The following is a 7,063-nucleotide window of genomic DNA, read 5'->3' as shown; positions in this document are numbered from 1 at the left end:
TCAAAAATAAACTTAACCCTAACATCCTCCCAAAAAATATTCAAAAGTATCATAAGTCGGTAAAATCTTTAAAGTAGCTAAAATCTTAAACATAATTTTATTACAGAAAAACTAGCGACGGTCATCGGGTTGTTCTTCAGTCCAGTTAGATCAATCATCAAGTCCTCCATCAATATCATCTCACCTGCATCGATCACATCTAGTCTATTGACTCAACAAATCTTAATCATGATAACAAGTAATACATGTAATACATATATTCACAAGCAAAAGTGAAAATACTTTTATTAAAATAACTTTTCATGAACATAAACTTCAGCATTTTTCTTTCAACATATCATATCATATTTACTTTCATCATATACGCATACATTTCTTTTTTTATTGAATTCAGATCCTCAATGTGACTTCGTATTAGCTGTAGGTCGATGGATCCATCTACGTATTATCCGATACCCGGCGGCGGGGACATCAGTGACACTCTCACCCGTCAACTGAGTCTTGGTCTTACATATCATCATATCATTGTATTAGTTCTAATCAATTAATCTCCTTCAACTTTTCATATTTCCATCACTTATAAAAATCCATGCATATATATAATTTTCTTTTTTAAACGAAGCATGCAACATGTCTTTTAGTATTAACGTTTCATCATAAAATTTCATAAACATTTAAAATACACATTTTAATATTATTATATCATTCAAGGCATTGCCTAGACGTCTAACATTTTTCAGATGTAAAATGACTGTTTTGCCTCTCGAACTCTAACTTTACCAATTTATCCTTAAGCTTAAAATGACAACCCAATCCATCCAAACTTAACATATGACCTTAAAATACACCCATAATTATTTTTTAAACGTAAAATTACGCTTCTCAATTAATTTTCCAATTCGTTTTTAAACTTAGACGTACATCCCGTTTTGACTCGTATTGACTCGAAACTTAACCAAACTTTACAAAACTTGAATCATAGCTTAATAACACATAGTTATACCATATAAAACCCAAATAAAGCCAAGAAAGACCCATAGACCAGCCTAGGAACCTTATGAAATTTTCTGCACAAAACCCTAGCCCTAATTGGTTCGATCCCTAGCTTGGCTCGACTCCAGCTCCTTAGCCAACATGTCCAGATTTTATTTGACCCTCTAGGACCTAGAACAAACCCAAAACATGCTGGACAGAACCTTGCGCCTTAGAAGCCAACACTCTCAACCTGTCACCACCTACAAGGCATGCGTGGCCCCAAGCTCACGCGATCACCCTTGCCCTCGGTCCAACATCGTGCAGCCACCCTAGGACCATCACAAAGCCCCCTTAGGCCTCCTGGTCACGCTCTAACAGCAGCTAAGTCGTGGTTCTCAAGGTCCCCTAGCAAAACCCTAGTCCACATAAAAACACAATTTTCATTCAACCTAGTTGCCCTCTTTGTCCAGCCTTAAAACATGATCCTAAAGGTCCTTAAAAAACATCCCTTCAAGTTTCTCTACTATGACAGTCCCTTTGTGCATCATTAGGAAGAGTTTTAAAAAGAGAAAACTCTAGTTTTATGCATATATGGCCATAAAAAACGAAAATAAAAGTGGTGCATCATATTCCTAATAGAAACATAATTAAATATACATAATATGGTGTGAAAGATGATTAAGAAGATTAAGGTGTGTCTTTGCATTTATTACGAACAAAAAACTTAGCGATGCGAGGACTTCAACGACGAAGACCCTATGCTGATTTTCTTCAAAACCGTGACCTTCCCCTTCAATTTTTCTCGTGTGTCCGTGTCTTACTGCTAGGAAGAGTCCTAGTGTGTTTGACGGTGAGGGTCGTGAGTTGTGAGTGTTAAGGTTAGGGGTTTTGGCTTTTAATTTTAATTAAAACACATGGTGCAAGCTTAGGCCCATTAACCAAGTATAATAGACCCATTAATTAATATTTAAAATATTTTGTTTAGGAAATGTTGTGAAAATATTAGCCGAGTTCTCGAAAAGTTCATATTTTCGTCGAAAATCGAATACTGTTTAAAAATACGACTCGTCGTGTAAAAACACCTCATTTCGAAACTTCCATTTTAAATACACAACACATTAAACAACTAAATAATTATTTAATAAAAAAGATTTTTCCTTATATGGTTCCGGTCTCCGTTCCTCGATCGTGTCTCGAATACCCTTTAAAACACAGTTTTATACATCTAACAGAAACATGCCATTAAAACCATTTAATTAGTCATTTTCTATTTTTCTTAGATTTGCATGCAGTTGGGTTATGTTATCGTATTTTTGGACCATACAATGATTATTATTATTGCAACTCAAGTCACTACCACCTATGTTCAAAATTTGTCATGCTGAAATAGTTGGGGTAAAGTGTGGATAAGATAAAATTTTGATTTGTTTTCGGATGAGATCATTTGATTTGTGATCAGGTATAACTCGATTAATATTATGTTAATTTAACTAAATTAATTAAGAGTGAATTTGAAATTCTTCTTAAATAAATTAAGTCAGAAAATTGATGAAAAATTTCAAATATTTTCGTAAGTTATTCGAAAAAAATATTTAGCGATTGAGATTGGAAAATGAGAATAACCTTATTTCATTATTTAGTTAAATTGACGATAAATATTACGAAATACATTAATATGACATTTTATTTTTTTTAATTTCTTAAATTATGATATTTAATTATTGTTTCAATTTATATCTCGAACTTATACTTTTCTAAAAATGTCAATAAAAACATGTCAGTAAATGTCATTTTTCTTATTGTACTTTTTCAATGAAAATGAACATCAAGAGCATGTAGATTTTATATTTTTTTTGCATATTTTTTAATATTTTATTTGCAGTATAATTTTATTAGTTTGATTTATTTCAACTTTGTTCATAGAAAAAAAATTAATGAGAAATTAAAAAGAATGAAAATTATTTTCTATTTTTGAATTAAATTTATGATATAATCCTTATAGATTTTTTAACCAAGAAAATTATTCGAGAAATATATATTCAGGAATTGAGATTGAAAATGAGAATAACCTTATTTCGTTATTTGGTTGAATTGACGATAAATATTACAAAATGCATTAATATGATACTTTATTTATTTTTAATTTATTAAATTGTGATATTTCATTAATGTCTTAATATATATATCAAGCTTACAATTTTATAAAAGTTTCATTAAAAAGATGTCCGCAAATGTCATTTTTCTTATGATATTTTTCCAATAAAAACTAACATTGAGAGTATGTAGATTAATATGCTTTTTTGCAAATTTTTCCAATATTTTATTAGTAGTAGAATTTGGCTTATTTCAACTTCATTCATAGAAGGAGAATTAATGAGAAATTTTAAAAAATGGAAATTACTTTTCTAATTTAGAATTAAATTTATGATATAATCTTTATAATTTTTTAACCAAGATAATCCTTATAATAAATATGAACTATACTATAATTTATTAACATTTGTTAGAGATTAAAAATGTTACATGTGAGTATTATTTTATTTATATATGTTGTTAGACATACATATATTTGAGTAATATATTTAAAATTTTATTTCATCTGAAATTATAATTATCAATATTAAGTTACAAATAATTCTGATATAAAATTAACTATCTATATATAGGATTCTAAAAACAAAACGAATAAAGGGTAAACAAAATCCACAAGGGGGTTAAAAATTTAACAAAAACACAATTGATGTTTAACTTAATAACAAATTTAGTGGTTTTATTTTCACATTATTATGATAATTTAGTTAAGTAAGAGAATTTAGTTTAACAATCGTTTGTCTAGTGTGTACTTCATTAAGTACATGTGCGGTTGTTGTTTTAGTAAAATTCATTATTCTTTTATTTGAAATTTTAATTTTATTATTTTTCCATTAGAAATTATATTATATGAAAAATATTTTGCTAATTTGATAGAGCTCATTATGTTATAATTACGCGATTGAAAATGTGTCATATAATGAGTGAATATATATGATTTATTGTCTTCTGTATTTTTATTTATTGTATTTGATATATTTAGATTGATAAATACTCATCAACAATATCTATTCAAACAATTTTAAAACATTATTTAAAATCTCATGATTTATTTTTAAGTTTCACGTGCATCGTAAACATTCCTAGTTAGTTAAAATGTATAATTCTTAAAAAACAATGAATTCATTTTACATCAATTTTTTGTCATAAAAAAATTGATCAAGTAATGCTTGTGATCATATTTTGAATCATATGTAATATGTATGTTGTTCTATGATATATATATACTTGAAAAGATTTAAAAGTTAGGCAATAATATTTTTAAATTTCTATTTTTCCTTTATGAACGTGTATTTTAAAAAGATTTGCCAAGAATGAGAGGACCAAGATTCAAAAGGCTGCTGACAGAATAGATAATAATAATACTAATTAAGATAATACAAGAATTATGGTAGTTACATATACTGTTATTGAATACACTGCAGCAGTAAAAAGCTATCATGCAGTATCATGAAATTTTTTTGACAGTTGGGTGTCTTTCACAAATTGGTGCCTCATTTGTTTGTGTAGGTGGACTCTTCAGCTAATCTTGTCCCTTCTTTTTGTTCCTTCTTCTAATCTCTCCTCAGGTGAAGGCAATGTTCCAGTGGGAGGCCAACGAAATGTTAGTATCATATCCTGACAAACTGATGAATCTTTCTTTTAGATAAATTATCTTTCTTTTTTCTAAATCTTATTGATTTAACTCAAGAATCTGAGAAATTTTTCTGGGCTATCTGTATTACTTAATTTATATGGTTTGTCTATCTTTAAACTGCTGTGTCTCGGGTTCTTTTCTCGTTCTTTTTGCTTGTTGAAAGAAAGTTTCTTTAAATCCTACTGGTAACCTTCTGCTTTTTACCATCAAAAAAAGGATTTCTTTCCCCCCCTTTTGTCTTCTGTGAAAGGGTTAAAAAAAGTATACTCCTTTTGGAAGTTATGCTGTGTTCAAGATTATTGTCATCGTCAAGGACAATTTGTTCTTGAAGATCGGTGCTTTTTTGCTATATGAAAGAAGCAAAATTTTGTATTTTTCCTCGCTTGGTGGTGCTGTACAAGAATGGCCGACTGACACGATTGGTTGGTACGAAAAACATGAGATTTTGATGAAGGAAAGTATTTTGATGAGGGTTTTGTTTTGCAAGATTCACTGTCCACTTATTTGTTTCTGCAAACCCTCTGTTGCTCATCTTTATTGCTCCGAGCCACTGAAATGGAAAACAGTACACCCAATACTGTTCCAACAGAGATTGCAGGTTCTGATAGTTTTGATAATAAGTCATGTGGTGAAGGAAAAGAAGAGCGTGTAAATTGGAATAAGGAAGCTACTTTGTGGGCAAGAGCTGTATTAAAAAGCCACCGGCTATTGTGCCAAAATCTACTGAGAAATTGTCAGGAAAAGAGTACAATGGATTGATAATTTGGTAAAGAACTGGCTCAGATCAAGGAATTTGAATCAAGGTGTGATTTACCTTCTCACTATGAGAGTTTGAGTAGCTTACTTGTTGAGTTCTTGGTATAAAGCATGATTTAGGGGGAATTTTGAAGTTTCATCTTCTATGGGTCAAGTCTTGGCTGTCCACATGCAATAAAATTATGTTACCATTAGGAATGTAGTTCCTTTTAATCCATACAAAACTTTTTAACATTCCAACTCTTAAATGGAAACCAAAGGTCAATAGAAACTCATTTTCTTGTATGCATAAAACCCCTCTGCTAGCTATCGAGGCTAGAATTATTGGACATATTTACGCATGATTCTCCGGTCATAAATCTTTCTGGTTAACTAGAACTCATTATTTGGTTTGTAGATAGGTATCTTATATTCTTTAAAGTTGTTTCTTTCCAAGGATCTTATTTTGATTATTTTATGATTTCTTGTTTTTTCCTGAATAAGAACAGCATGAACTTGCGTTGATATTTGAGATTTGTACACGTTAATTGATCTTCTTTCTTGAAGTAGATGTGTAAGACCCTTAGATGCTGCCAACACAACTTCCAGAGAAAAATCTGCTAATTGATACTACAATAGCTTCATAAAAGGTGGTATATATTTGTCTCGATCGCATAAAACATGAGAAATAAATGAATGACAGCTTAATCTTTTCTTTAACAGTCATGAGAAAGAACCCATAGAATTTCAAGTCTATTATGTTGGCGTTAAAATCGTGCGGTGAATCCCTTCTCATGGAACACAATTTCTTGGATTAGTGAAACAGGTGACACGGATAACGAAGAGGAAAACAACCATTGCCTTTGTGTCATTCTTTGATACTGCTCTGCTTAATGGTTTATGAGAAGGATGGATAGAATCACAGATTCTACTGTGATACTTCCATATATTACCTTCCTATTCCATTCATCATACTGGCCACAGGTATAGATAGCATTCTCCAGCATGAGCCCGCCATAGTAGCAATTATTGTATCCAGAACCCGACTTGCACTGATACTGCAACCTCTGTGCCTAAGATGTGAAAGCTAGTATCCAGTGTCACATTACCACGGACGTATTTCATTCACCTATCTAGATGGAACAGACAGAAGACTGGGAAATAGAACTGGGCAGATGCTCTATATTTATCGAGTTCATCATTTGTAGTGTCCACTCTATGAGAAATGAAAATTTGTGTTTGTTGATCATAATTTTGGTTTTTCCCCCTTCAATGATGCTTACTATTAGAATCTCATTTTTCCTCTGTTTTGTTCCTATTACTTTGGATCATTTGAAATAAGCTCCCATTTTTCATTATTCGTTACAATTGATGAAATGTATTTGATCGTCCCGTATACTTACATGAAATCTTATGTGATTTTGGTTAGTTATCACTAGCTTTATATACTAAGTTTCGCAGTATGTTTGTTTAATTTTTTGGTTTGAGGATGTTGGATCTGGTTTTCTACACGCCCAAACGCAGCGGAAGTTTTTTAAAAATTTTAGATCTTGACATTCAAGATGTGTTTTTATTTGAACGCTCGTATGATTTTAACAAAACATACATAGGATGTTAGAATCGTTA

The 7,063-nt window shown here is 30.8% G+C and overlaps 1 long non-coding RNA gene across 1 annotated transcript; it reads left to right on the top strand.

Annotated features, from left to right (window-relative positions):
* The first annotated feature begins 5,015 nt into the window (after positions 1–5,015).
* On the top strand, positions 5,016–6,483 carry LOC142539143 (uncharacterized). Its single transcript, XR_012818838.1, has 2 exons — positions 5,016–5,505; positions 6,256–6,483. It is a non-coding gene; the product is annotated as an uncharacterized LOC142539143 (long non-coding RNA).
* The last annotated feature ends 580 nt before the right edge of the window (positions 6,484–7,063 follow it).

The sequence above is a fragment of the Primulina tabacum genome, chromosome 3, assembly GCF_025594145.1.
Source record: "Primulina tabacum isolate GXHZ01 chromosome 3, ASM2559414v2, whole genome shotgun sequence".
NCBI lineage: Eukaryota > Viridiplantae > Streptophyta > Magnoliopsida > Lamiales > Gesneriaceae > Primulina > Primulina tabacum.
This window is presented reverse-complemented; position numbering and strand designations above follow the sequence as displayed.